We start from the raw sequence: 14863 nt of genomic DNA on the forward strand, positions 1-14863 counted from the left end.
CTCTGTAGCTCAGCTGGTAGAGCATGGCGCTTGTAACGCCAAGGATGATATTGTTGCCCACATTGACAACACATATTTTTCAATTCATATATCAATTTCTCCATTATCATGCCTTAATAGGGCAAAAGTAAATACAATTAGAAAAATAATGGAGAGAGCAACGGAAATTAAAGTACTGTGTGCTTACAATTTCAGCGTAATAGACTGTATGACATTTGGTCTCTCACAGTCTTTTTTTCAAATATGGCCTATTTATATTCTTCTCACCCACTCAGCCATTTTAGCCTATCGGCTGGGGAGCATTCAAAGAGAATTGTCCAGATCATAGCAATCCTCATGTTGTCCGGTTCACCTGTCAGTTTGTTACTTAAAAAAGGTGTCATGGCTATAGCCTACAATATATATTATTGTAATTTAGGCTGCATAGGCTATAGTCATTAAAGCAGCATTTTCCAAACTCATTTTTGGTTGTTGCCCTAGCACTACACATTAGAATAGTAAAAGCTTGATGATGAGTTCGTTATTTGAATCAGCTGTGTAGTGCTAGGGCAAAAACCAAAATGTGGACTGAGTTTGGGAAACGCTGTATTAAAGTATTATTCATTTAGACTGCCTGAGTGGTGCTGTGATTGTCTTTCCAATAGGCGTGTGAAATAAGGCATTAACAACATATACCTTTCTCTTTTGTCTTTGATGTGGTGGGGTGTAATAGTCCATCATTCACCTCATTTCAGTAGTCTAAACACTTCAATAGTCCAGTGCCCCATCTGTCATAGATAGTCTCTTGAGATGCTGTCCTGTAGTCTATACAGGTCCTTCATTGCCATTTCCACCGTTCGCCTTGTCCAGCTTATCCAGGAATCGGGTAGCTTCTTTTGCTGATTTCAGTGTGATGTCTCTCTTTTCTTTCATTTGACCTGTAGTTGTGTTGGGTACACCAGAGTGAACTAGATTCATTTTTCCATTAGCTTTTTCTTAATGGGGTCGAATTCTCTGTGTTTCATGTAGTCTCTGCTCATGACGGTGTTGATGTAGATCTGATGGCCCTCATACATCAAAGGTCCTACTCTTGACTTTTGTGCTTGGATAGCCAGTCTTATAACTTTTTTCTTTGTCCCTATATTTAAGGAACTTTGCAATGATACCCCTTGGTTTGCTGCTGGTGTCCCCTCTCGGGCCGCCTTTTCGATATGCTCGTTCGATTGTGTGAGCCCATGTGAAGTTCTCTTAGCCCAGTTTTCCTAGTTGTGGTATTATCTTTTCCAGGAATTCTTCAATTCCGGTTTGTTGTGCTCAGTAATATGATGTCGTTGCTCAGTTGAGTATTGAATACTGTTGCCTTAAGAATGTATCAGGCACGTTGTGCACTTACGGAGGCGTGAGGATTGTATGAGTGAGTTTTCTACGAGTTGTTAACATGTTGATATGAAGTAAAGACGTTCAGTTTAATTGCACAACAAGCCTCCGTGTATTTGTAACACGTTTGTTCAACAGCTTCCGAGAAAATGTATGAAACAAAGATTTGAACGGCGATTGAAGTCCTCCATCCCGCCCCATAATTATGTATTTTTGTTCAGCCATGGTTTTCTGGAGCTTTTCTTGAGTGATTTTCTCCAGGGTTAACCCGGTGTCAGGCCTCCTACACAGTGGCGTCATTAGGCATGGGTAACCATTTCTTCTTCTTCTTCTTCTTCTTCTTCTTCTTCTTCTTCTTCTTCTTCTTCTTCTTCTTCTTCTTCTTCTTCTTCTTCGTTAAAGTTTCATGGCAGATCACATCTATTGATGTATTGCCGCCACCTACTAAACGGTGTATTGAAACAAAACATATTCCATTGCGGGAAGAGGGGGTGGGGAGGCACCTTAATTGGGGAGGACGGGCTGGTGGTAATGGCTGGAGCGGAATAAGTGAAATGGTATCAAATACATGAAACACACAGTGGCAAATTTTGCATGTAAATCTTTTTGTGGCAAACAAAAAATGTATTTTAGATGCATGCCAGCAAAGACACTACACAACACAACACTAAACAATACATTAATTGCACTATAACGGTGACAAACGGTACCCACAAACTATTAGGGCCTACATAAAGCTGTCCCAACAGCAGAGTCCCAACAGCAGTCCCAACACCTTACCACTGCTACACCTGGCAATCAGCAGAGCCTTGTCTGGCAGCGAAACAGTTCATTCAGCCTCATTTACTGCCTTTAAAAAAAACATAGCTGATATTGCTTAAACAAACATGGTTTCTACTGACAACTGAAATGTACAAACTATGGCGTAAGGGGACGACGAGCGGATAAGAGGCAATCCGTAGTTTTGATTAAGCCATTAATGAGTGAGCTAGGACGGACGTAGTCAATACAACTATTTGTTCAGCACTTTTGAAATGTTCAGCGACAGAATTCAGAAAATGGGCCGTTCTTACAGTATTATCCCTGTACACCAAGTCAGAACCGTAGGATAAATAAAGGGGGCATATAAGCAAACAATGAAAGCTCTTACAATATTCGATGATTAAATTTCTCTAAAACAGGCTATAGGCTACATATGCACCACCAAGTCAGAACAGTAGGCGAAATTAAGAGGGGGGAAAAGGGACCAAATGTATTTGGGTGAGGCACATGGGCTACTAACAGCTTGCTACACAACATACACTTAGTATTACTTTCTTAGCTACAGTATACATATCTCCCTGGCATATTACATCATTTATGCAGCAGCATACAATACATTTTTGGACTCACCTTGTTGTGCTGTGCTTACTTGAACAGGAAGGTGGCGCGGCGGTCCTTCATCAAAGTCTGGCATTCTCTGGATTTATGGTGCTTTCAAGACAATTGGGAACTCTGAAAAACACGAATCATGATGACTTCAGTGATCTTCAGGTTGGAGCTCTAGAAAGAGGCCCGAGTTCCCGACTTGCAATTCCGAGTTGGGTGACCGTTAAAAACATATTTTCCCAGTCAGAGCTCTTTTTGTTCTCAGTTCCCAGTTGTCCTGAACTCTCTGAAGTCAGATTTCCCAGTTCTGAGTTTACAGTTCTTTTGAGCGCGGCAGAAGTCATGCTGGATTGACAGCAGTGCCAATGTTGAATGTTTATGCTTTTAAGCTTGGAAAAGAGACCCTTAAACCCAGACTTGGAACCACAAACCCACTCAACTGAATAGCAGGCTAGTGATTGCTTTGCAATGCTTGCAGTTAGCCATTAATTCCTTCCAAACCACTCATTGTTGAATTTGCGATGTCCAACTTGTTGTGTAATGTTTATGTTCAATGGCCGATGAGCACCGATACGTTTTATCTATAATTTCTCTTCATTATTTCTCTTCATATGACAAGTATTAAAAAGCATTTGCCAGTAGATTGTCGACTTGATTCATGATGATGACTGCTAGCTAAGATTTTGAAAGTATGATGTTGACATGATCAGTCCAATCAAAGGTACTGTAGATATAACGTGATTTGACATAATTTTATCTGTGACCAATGACCTTGAGCCTTCTTGGATGGGCACTTCTAATGTAACTCTATGGCAGCACCCAAGGGGCTTGAATTTTCGAGCTCTACCCTTAGATTTGGTGGTGACGTAGTGTCCCCATGAGTGACAGAACACTGAGCCAATCACGGTGCAACTAGAGAACATAACCCAATCACAGCGCAACTAGAGAACATTACCAACCCCTACGCTCCATATTTTCCGCTGGCTGCCCCACCACCACAGAAAGCACTGAGCTAGGCTGAAACAGCTGCAGAAAGCAAAAAAGAGACCAAGTTTGTATGCTGCTTTATTAACTGAATGATTATTTTTATATTTTTTTACATTGTTTGCAAACTGATATGTGACACATATTAATGTCAAAATAACATTGTTTGCAAACTGATATGTGACACATATTAATATTAAAATAACATGCAAAACAGGAAACCCTAAAAAGGTGGGGCTCAAAACAGGTGGGTCTCTGCCCCACTTGCCCTGAATGACGGGTCTCCACTGCAAACACATGGTTTACATTTGTTGGATGCCATTCCATTCGCTCCGTGTCAGCCATTATTATGAGCCGTCCTCCCCTCAGCAGCCTCCACTGCTGTCTAGCAATAATCAACAATCAACTTGACAGAGCTTGAAGAATTCTGTGCAAATATTGTACAATCCAGGTGTGCAAAGCTCTTAGAGACTTACCCAGAAAGACTCACAGCTGTAATCGTTGATTATAACATGTATTGACTCATGGGTGTGAATACTTATGTAAATTAGCAAACACTTCTAAAAACATGTTTTCGCTGTCATTAAGGGGTATTGTGTGTAGATGAGTGAATCAAAACTTTAAATGCTTTGCCCATGGTGAAATTAGCGAAAGCCGGGTGGGGGGGGTTTTGCCTCCCCAGAATTCTACAGTATTTCAATAAAATATTTCAAGGACACAATTTCATGTATTTAAGTAGTTATTTGTTGTGGTGTGGACAGTAACATTAACTCTCTCTTAATATTTTATTTTCATGTTCGGTTCACTTAATATAATTTTAAAGTATGCATTAAGGTGTCTGTAATAGAACATGTTTGTCAATAAACGAATGTAGACATGAATAAATGCATTTCTATAGCTTCCAAAATCTTTTTTACAATGAATAAGGAGTACCAAAATGGCTGTGCGGTGGCTTCAAAACAGTGCCCCATTTGAGTCATCTAAGTTTATTACACATCATGGTCTCCTTCCTCTTCTATGAAATCGATTTGCACTGTATTTGCTCTAACAGTCTTGAAGTCATCATGGACATGAATGTGTCAGCGCGTTGTGCTTTGTTTTTATTTCTGTTGGCATTTGTAGATTTGAAAATAGTCTCTGCTGCAGAAACGGGAGGAACATCTACAGGTGAGTTGTGACAATTTGCTGAGTTTTTTTAAGAAGCCTACTACACTTGACTTAGGTGTTATAGCCTACCTATGTGGTTAGAAACACTAGCCTATAATAGTGCATAGGCCCTTTTGCAACCTATTTTGTTGCTACCTTACTAAAAATACAAGCCAGCCATTATGACTTAAAACAATCCAGCCTACACTTGGCAATTGTACGGCCATTTTACGCATACAATGTAATTTTTAAAATAGTTGTTTCAACTAATTATTATTCAGTAACTGGTTCCACAGCCATTTTAAGTTTACTCAACTTTTCGATCAAAGTGTTACCTGAACGTATAACATTTTTAATTGTCCAAACTTAGCTCCAACTTGAGAAAACTTATGCAAAAATTCAGTCAACATAAAATGATGTGTTTGTTCAACTTGTCTCATATGTTCTGTAAACTAGAAGTTATTATTTGGGCATCTTAAAGGACTGTTTGTGTGTCTGTGTATAACCAGTTGCACAGACCTTTTTAGTTAACATACAATGTTTGATTGTGAGTGTTCAGAAGGCTGTCATGCATTTTCAAGGGTGGTATTTACATTTACATTTTAGTCATTTAGCAGACGCTCTTATCCAGAGCGACTTACAGTTAGTGAGTGCATACATTATTTTATTTTTTTCATACTGGTATGGGGGAAACATTGATGATGGGGGCCAAATGTCTCCAAAATGATTAATTTGACACTAAATGATTTAGGGTATAGTCTACAATCTTTCCCGAGATGCAAATGCCGACTTATCGTAACCATCTCCACACAAACATGACAGATTTTCAGAAAATGGTTCAGTCTAATTATGTCCATGTTCATGTCTCTTTGTGGAAAGTTGGGTTCCTTGACATGTCTGTTCAAATTGTGTTCCCAAAGCAAAGCCTGGAGTGTGCCCTCGTACACGATGGGGCATGGGGCTATGTGTACATATATGTTCCACTGACAGTGACTGCCCCAATGATGAAAAATGCTGCCACAATGGATGTGACTGCATTGCACCTTACACAGGTAGGTTATGGTCCCAAAGTGACAGATACACCCGTCCATTGCATTAATTATTGCTGCTTTACTCTGGAAACAAGAAAGCTGGAGCTTGTAAAGTACATTTCATACACATAGATCAGTATATTTCACATCCACTCTCTTTAGAGCTGAGACACTCAATTAAGAAGATTTCCAAGAGCCATGCAGGCTTATTGAGTCTATATTAATGACCCTGAGCATTCCAGCCATAGAATTAGAAAGATTCCATGTCATTTTAATAGTAAGACTTCAATGGGAAGAGTCAGTATAGGCTGACAAGTTGCTACCATAAACCTATTTGTAATGATGGGGAAATGTAAGATCGCTAAAGTTCATATTTAGTTTAGAGTGATCAACACAATGTTTAACGTATACTGTTTCTGTACCACACATCATTTCCAGTGTTCTACTTATGAAACTCAAGGTGTGGGTTGATGGTCACTAGACTTGATGCTGAATGTTATGGATTGTTCTCATATCTGTTGATAGTGATTGACGCCAGACTGGAGGTCCAAGTATAAGGACCGAGGACACACTGATTATTCACTGTTGTATTGTATTGATGACATTCTGTGAACACTGTGTGATTCTGTAGCAGCTGACAAAGTAACTGCTTTTTTGTTTTGACTTCCTACAAATGCAAATGTCTATTTATCGTAACCATCTCCATACAAATATGACAGATTTTCAGAAAATGGTTCAGTCTAATTATGTCCATGTTCATGTCTCTTTGTGGAAAGTTGGGTTCCTTGACATGTCTGTTCAAATTGTGTTCCCAAAGCAAAGCCTGGAGTGTGCCCTCGTAGACGATGGGGCGTAGGGATGTGTGCAGAGTTATGTTCCACTGACAGTGACTGCCCCAATGATGAAAAATGCTGCCACAATGGATGTGGGCATGACTGCATTGCACCTTACACAGGTAGTTTATTGTCCCAAAGTGACAGATACACTCATCCATTGCATTCATTATTGCTGCATTACTCTGGAAACAAGAAAGCTGGAGCTTGTAAAGTACATTTCATACACATAGATCAGTATATTTCACATACACTCTCTCTAGAGCTGAGACACTAAATTTAGAATATTTCCAAGAGCCGTGCAGGCTTATTGAGTCTATATACTGTATATGACCCTGAGCATTCCAGCCATAGAATTAGAAAGATTCCAAGTCTTTGTAATAGTAAGACTTCAATGGGAAGAGTCAGTGTAGTCTGACAAGTTGCTACCATAAACCTATTTGTAATGATGGGGAAATGTAAGATCGCTAAAGTTCATATTTAGTGTAGAGTGATCAACACAATGTTTAACGTATACTGTTTCTGTACCACACATAATTTCCAGTGTTCTACTTATGAAACTCAAGGTGTGGGTTGATGGTCACTAGACTTGATGCTGAATGTTATGGATTGTTCTCATATCTGTTGATAGTGATTGACGCCAGACTGGAGGTCCAAGTATAAGGACCGAGGACACACTGATTATTCACTGTTGTATTGTATTGATGACATTCTGTGAACACTGTGTGATTCTGTAGCAGCTGACAAAGTAACTGCTTTTTTGTTTTGACTTCCTACAAATGCAAATGCCTATTTATCGTAACCATCTCCATACAAATATGACAGATTTTCAGAAAATGGTTCAGTTTAATTATGTCCATGTTCATGTCTCTTTGTGGAAAGTTGGATTCCTTGACATGTCTGCTCAAATTGTATTCCCAAAGCAAAGCCTGGAGTGTGCCCTCGTAGACGTTGGGGCATAGGGATATGTGTAGAGTTATGTTCCAATGACAGTGACTGCCCCAATGATGAAAAATGCTGCTTCAACGGATGTGGGCATGTCTGCATTGCATCTACACAGGTAGGATATGGACACAAAGTGACAAATACAGACATCCATTGCATCCATTATTTCTGCATTACTCTGGAAACAAGAAAGCTGGAGCTAGTAATGTACATTTCATGCATATAGATGGATATATTTCACATACACTCTCTTTAGCGCTGTGACACTAAATCATATCCCGTTCAAAGGCACTTCAATCTTTTGTCTTGCCCATTCACGCTCTGAATGGCACACATACACAATCCATGTCTCAATTGTCTCAACACTTAAAAATCCTTCTTTAACCTGTCTCCTCCCCTTCATCTACACTGATTGAAGTGGATTTAACCAGTTACATCAATAAGGGATCATAGCTTTCACCTGGATTCACCTGGTCAGTCTATGTCATGGAATGAGCAGGTGTTCATAATGTTTTGTACACTCAGTGTATAACACATTGTGGTTGATAAGGTGATGCAAATGCATATTTCAGGGAAAGGGAATTTGGGAATATATAATAATAATATAATATGCCATTTAGCAGACACTTTTATCCAAAGCGACTTCCTGTCATGTGTGCATACATTTTTACGTATGGGTGGTCCCGGGGATCGAACCCACTACCCTGGCGTTACAAGTGCCATGCTCTACCAATTGAGCTACAGAGGGATAGCAACAAATGCTACTTACTATACAGCAATTCACAGAACATTAAGATGACAATTTGTCAAGGGCCACCAACAAGATTCCAACTCATTGTAATAGTAAGACTTCAATGGAAAGAGTCAGTGTACGGATTATTTCCAGAGTTCTACTTGTGACACTCAAGGTGTGGGTTGATGGTCACTAGACTTGATGCTGAATGTCATGGATTGTTCTCATATCTGTTGATAGTGATTGACGCCAGACTGGAGGTACAAGGGCCGAGGACACACTGATTATTCACTGTTGTATTGTATTGATGACATTCTGTGAACACTGTGTGACTCTGTAGCAGCTGACAAAGTCACTGCATGTTTGTTTTGACTTCCTACAAGCCTCTAGAGCTGGAGTTTACAGAACATTTGGTGCTGTCTGATTAGAATATAAAGGGCCTGTCTCCAAGAAGCCAGTTAGACATTTTCTCTGTTTTTGTCCTGGAAGTGTCTCCCTGTTGCAACTTGTAATAAACATTAATGAAAAATTATTATTATTAACCCATCCACGTCTTCGAAGGACACATATCTTTTTTGGTTTTTACAGCTTTTCTGCTACATATACATACATTTTACATATACATTTTACATACATTTTACTTTTATATGGATAGATTTATTATGGATAGATTTGATTGACTTAATCTGCTACTGCTTTTCTCGTTTGTTTACCTAGAAATTCCTATTACACCTATGTTTCTACGGTGTAACTGACCGCTTTTTCTCTGTTACCATAGTGAAGCCCGGTCGCTGTGCCCTGCCCAAGGGGACCTAGATGTGTGCCGAGTACTGTTACCAAGATGGCCATTGCCCCGAGGAACAGAAGTGTTGCCGGATATTCTGATGCTACGCCTGCAGTGAGCCATTGGAGCTTTATTGAAAATTCTTATTAATTTATAAGAAAATACAAATTATTACATGTAAAATTATGTCTAGGAAAACGAATGATTTTATGCAATAATAAATACGAAAAATGATCAGAGCTTTATGGAAACCAGACAAATTTCGTGGACAGTTTGTGAATTGACAAACACGTGGACTGCTGAATTTGAATAAAACAAGATTTTGAACACCAGTGCTTGTTTTTTTAGGGGTTTCTTTGAGACTCATGTGGTGCTCATGTGAATATCCTTAATTTTTCGTCTTCAGACCAATTCCTATTTTTACACCGGAAGGTGATTATGCAACATTATAATAGAACATTATAATACAGTTGAACACATGCTCTCCTTATGAACCTTCACAATGTTGTGCGTTTTATTTATTGATAAGATCCCAGCTCATAATCCGACTGATCATTGCTCAAAGCAAATTGGTGAGAGCAAGGAAACAAAGACCGAAGCAAATATTTACTATGCGATTACACAATGTAGCTGGCTAGATGACTACAGGAGCGCAAAATATGGCTGAGCTGTTCTCAATGGAAGGGTTCTGAAATATTCTCTCTCGTCAAGGTGTGATCATTAATATATCATAGTCATCCACCTCGTTGGAAACGACTTGGGACACACAAAGGGGACAACCCTGGTGCGTCAGATGCGAGCTGATTTGGAGGTAGTCCGAATGTTCCCCGGGACAATGGTGGGCTACTCTGACATCAGGCAGTGGAGGAGTTGGCTGTTCCTCCATGACAGGTGCATGTCCACAATCCACCACTTTGCCATAAATCACTGTGTCCCTGGGCAATACCGTAAGGCAGGGTTTCCAAAACTTTGTCCTGGGGCCCCTCCTGGGTGCACATTTTGGTTTTTGCCCTAGCACTACACAGCTGATGCAAATAATCAAAGCTCGATGATGAGTTTGTTATTTGAATGAGATGTGTAGTACTAGTGAAAAAACCCAAAATGTGCACCCAGTGTTACCCATGGTAACAACCATTCCTGGACCTGACTCCAAAAACAAGCCACTGATGTACCAAAAGAGATGCTCTATTGATTCTGTTTCCTTGTGGCAGTCTGCACAGGGCTGACTGTTCAATGCCCCATATACTGAGCATTCTTTTTGTAGCGAGAATGTTATATAATAGCTTAAATTGAAAAGAACGGATTGATGCTTCAATTGTTACTTTGTATATCACTTCATAAATCTGATGCCATGGTATTGGGATATCGAAAATCTGTTCCCAACTATCTTGAATTTTATGCGGCATAGTTGTCAACCCTCTTGACCATAAGTGAAACTGATACATTTTACGATTTATATTGGTCATTTTAAGACATTTACGATTAATTCATTCCTTTCTCTTTTAAGTAATTGCCTCTTCCATTTTTGTGGCAGAGCTGCGATGAACTGGTTATAATTTTGCATTGAGCATTCATTTCCTTACACCGTGATTAATTACTTGTGTGACATAATTTGACCTTTGTTGTTTACAATGTCATTCATAAACATGATACCTTCCTTATACATTCTCTACAAGAAAATCGCTTTTTCCTCCATCAGTACTTTGGAGATTAGCCATATTATTTGCTGTAATATAGCCTACATTCTGCCTCCTCTGGAGGATAACATTTAAATAGTAGCCAACTCTGTATGGCTTCATTTAAAAAGGATACAACAGGGTTCCATTGTCAATCCACCGGAAATGAATGGTTTTAATCTATATAAAAGCAAGGAGACCCCTTATAAACATCGGATGTGCCTTTCTTAGTAGCCTACTGGAAACACAGTTTGGATTTAGCTACATTTTAGGTATAAAGCTTTAAGAGAGAGAGGTTTAATGACTTTATATTTAATAGTTTTAGCCCTCCAAACTCATATAACTTAATTTGGTTTGCCATTCCAAATAAAATGAAATATATTTTGCTCACATGAATTGAACAAATATTATCCTGGAGTTGTTATCACCCCGTGATACAAGCCAGTACTCGATGTCCATCCATCTCTGACGACGTCGGTCGGGACATGAAGTGGAAATAGGCCACTAGGGGCAACAGTGAATGCTGTTACCTTTAAGTAGGTTTGGGTTTTGCTAGGGTGTTGTGTAAGCATCTGCCTCTGATTCTAAAGGTTGCATGTTCGAATCCAGCGATAGAAAGTTGTTCTTGATATTTTTGTTTTAAGCCTATCCCAAACTTTAACCCTTACCTTTGGAGTTAATGCCTAAACTTAACCTTAAACACTTCCAAATGTGACATTTGGAACAACTTCGAAATTTGAAGTTTGAGAAACGTGGATGAAAGTCTAATTCTGATGTGAGACTGTGAGAGCTGGTAGGAATAGATATGTGTAGTGTCGAGAAAACTATGCTGAGATGCTGTGATGACAAGAAATCCGCTGACACTGTCCTCGATTATAATTATTTATTACATTGAAGATTTCAGCGCCAATTTACAGACTTCTGCAGACATCTGGAGAACAACTGGCCCAATCTCTTAATATGTTATTCTCCCCTCCTTTGTCCCAACCAATGTATATATATCCTATGTAACCTGATATGGGTGTTTTCCCCCACAGACCAATCCCAGGACGCCACATAACAGACTTCCTCTGTTTTAGGGTGCCCCTATAGAAATGCTCTCCAGATGCTTCCTCAAGCTGAGTCAACATCCTCTAAGACCCCATCTGCAAACGTCAGCAAAGTCATAAATTGTCTAGATACTACATATTTCCCCCCTTCGAGACTAACTAAGTCTCGAAAACAAAAATAATAGGATTATGACAAATAACAATTTCTCTTATTGAGTAACTTTAGCAATAAACCAAATTTTATGGAGAGTAAACACATTTTTCTATGGAGTGTAAATACATTTCTATGAAATATGAACAAATCTTTATGGAGTGTGAGAGCGAAAAACCTGTCTGGCAGCTTTCTTTCCAAATACAAGGGGGGAAAAAAGTATTTAGTCAGCCACAAATTGTGCAAGTTCTCCCACTTAAAAAGATGAGAGAGGCCTGTAATTTTCATCATAGGTACACGTCAATTATGACAGACAAAATTAGGAAAAAAAATCCAGAAAATCACATTGTAGGATTTTTAATGAATTTATTTGCAAATTATGGTGGAAAATAAGTATTTGGTCAATAACAAAAGTTTCTCAATACTTTGTTATATACCCTTTGTTGGCAATGACACAGGTCAAACGTTTTCTGTAAGTCTTCACAAGGTTTTCACACACTGTTGCTGGTATTTTGGCCCATTCCTCCATGCAGATCTCCTCTAGAGCAGTGATGTTTTGGGGCTGTCGCTGGGCAACACAGACTTTCAACTCCCTCCAAAGATTTTCTATGGGGTTGAGATCTGGAGACTGGCTAGGCCACTCCAGGACCTTGAAATGCTTCTTACGAAGCCACTCCTTCGTTGCCCGGGCGGTGTGTTTGGGATCATTGTCATGCTAAAAGACCCAGACACGTTTCATCTTCAATGCCCTTGCTGATGGAAGGAGGTTTTCACTCAAAATCTCACGATACATGGCCCCATTCATTCTTTCCTTTACACGGATCATTCGTCCTGGTCCCTTTGCAGAAAAACAGCCCCAAAGCATGATGTTTCCACACCCATGCTTCACAGTAGGTATGGTGTTCTTTGGATGCAACTCAGCATTCTTTGTCCTCCAAACACGACGAGTTGAGTTTTTACCATAAAGTTATATTTTGGTTTCATCTGACCATATGACATTCTCCCAATCCTCTTCTGGATCATCCAAATGCACTCTAGCAAACTTCAGACAGGCCTGGACATGTACTGGCTTAAGCAGGGGGACACGTCTGGCACTGCAGGATTTGAGTCCCTGGCGGCGTAGTGTGTTACTGATGGTAGGCTTTGTTACTTTGGTCCCAGCTCTCTGCAGGTCATTCACTAGGTCCCCCCGTGTGGTTCTGGGATTTTTGCTCACCGTTCTTGTGATCATTTTGACCCCACGGGGTGAGATCTTGCGTGGAGCCCCAGATCGAGGGAGATTATCAGTGGTCTTGTATGTCTTCCATTTCCTAATAATTGCTCCCACAGTTGATTTCTTCAAACCAAGCTGCTTACCTATTGCAGATTCAGTCTTCCCAGCCTGGTGCAGGTCTACAATTTTGTTTCTGGTGTCCTTTGACAGCTCTTTTGTCTTGGCCATAGTGGAGTTTGGAGTGTGACTGTTTGAGGTTGTGGACAGGTGTCTTTTATACTGATAACAAGTTCAAACAGGTGCCATTAATACAGGTAACGAGTGGAGGACAGAGGAGCCTCTTAAAGAAGAAGTTACAGGTCTGTGAGAGCCAGAAATCTTGCTTGTTTGTAGGTGACCAAATACTTATTTTCCACAATAATTTGCAAATAAATTCATTAAAAATCCTACAATGTGATTTTCTGGAAAGAACATTCTCAATTTGTCTGTCATAGTTGACGTGTACCTATGATGAAAATTACAGGCCTCTCTCATCTTTTTACGTGGGAGAACTTGCACAATTGGTGGCTGACTAAATAATTTTTTCCCCCACTGTATCAATCAATCAATCAAGACAGTAAAATTCTCTCACGGCCCCTCGGCCCCAGGCAACCACTTAAGTACTCCAGATCAATTCATAAATCTTTATCAATGCATTTTAAATTATGATGCAATTGAATACACATGAAAGCCTCAGAAAACAAAATACAATCAAATTTGTCCACATTCAGGCTAGTCGACCCATCGGACCCTCCTGTGGATTCTCTCTGTCCCTGCCTAGACCCAATATCCCTAAGCATCAACGAAATAAACAAAAACATCTGAGATCCCCACATGCATCCAACTACAGAAAATATCATTCTTCAAAAATTAATACAGAAAGAATATGACACAAATTATGTATTACACATGCAAATATGTCTATATATCATTGCAGACACTGGAATGTAGTCCACTACACTTATCTCCTCAGCAGTGTCGACTTTCAATGAAACGTCGATGATGGAATCTGAACATTTCCACACCTTCCTTGTTCCACTTCCTCCAGTCCATTCATATTGTCCATGTTTGAGTATTTGAATCCCCTCTACACATACCCCCATATGCTTCTGGAAGAAAAGAAAACACCAAACAGTATCTTTTGCAAAACAACACATGCAAATTAAAACATCAATATTAACAATAATATAAAAATGATATATAAAATGAATCACATTCCATTTCCCCCCTTTGATTCATCACAAAATACTAACTATCACAATAATATGTAAAAATATGTGAAAAATGATCGGATATTCAAAATGGATATCTATCCATCAACACTCCATCCAGTCCCACTTGTGCATCTCCATCTAGATCAGTAACAGTTAACAACTGCATCTGAGTGTTTTTTCCAGGCATCACAACTCCAACCCATCTCAATATCATAGCCTTTGCAAAAGTCAATAACAAAGTACAAAAGCAAAACATCACATACAGCGCTATAAGAGCTGCTACTAAAATCTGAACTGTCACTGCTCCCACTGGGCCTAACTGATCTTGCAACCAAGCCTTC

General features: G+C 39.5%; 1 pseudogene across 1 annotated transcript in view; it reads left to right on the top strand.

Annotated features, from left to right (window-relative positions):
- The first annotated feature begins 4772 nt into the window (after positions 1-4772).
- Positions 4773-14863, top strand: part of LOC311147716 — a 42653-nt pseudogene continuing 32562 nt past the window's right edge. Inside the window, exons 1-3 of the transcript in view lie at positions 4773-4875; positions 6703-6840; positions 7642-7778. The product of the transcript in view is annotated as an uncharacterized misc_RNA (transcript). The remainder of the gene's footprint in view (positions 4876-6702; positions 6841-7641; positions 7779-14863) is intronic.

This window comes from Coregonus lavaretus (genome assembly GCF_964263955.1).
Source record: "Coregonus lavaretus genome assembly, chromosome: 20".
Lineage (NCBI taxonomy): Eukaryota > Metazoa > Chordata > Actinopteri > Salmoniformes > Salmonidae > Coregonus > Coregonus lavaretus.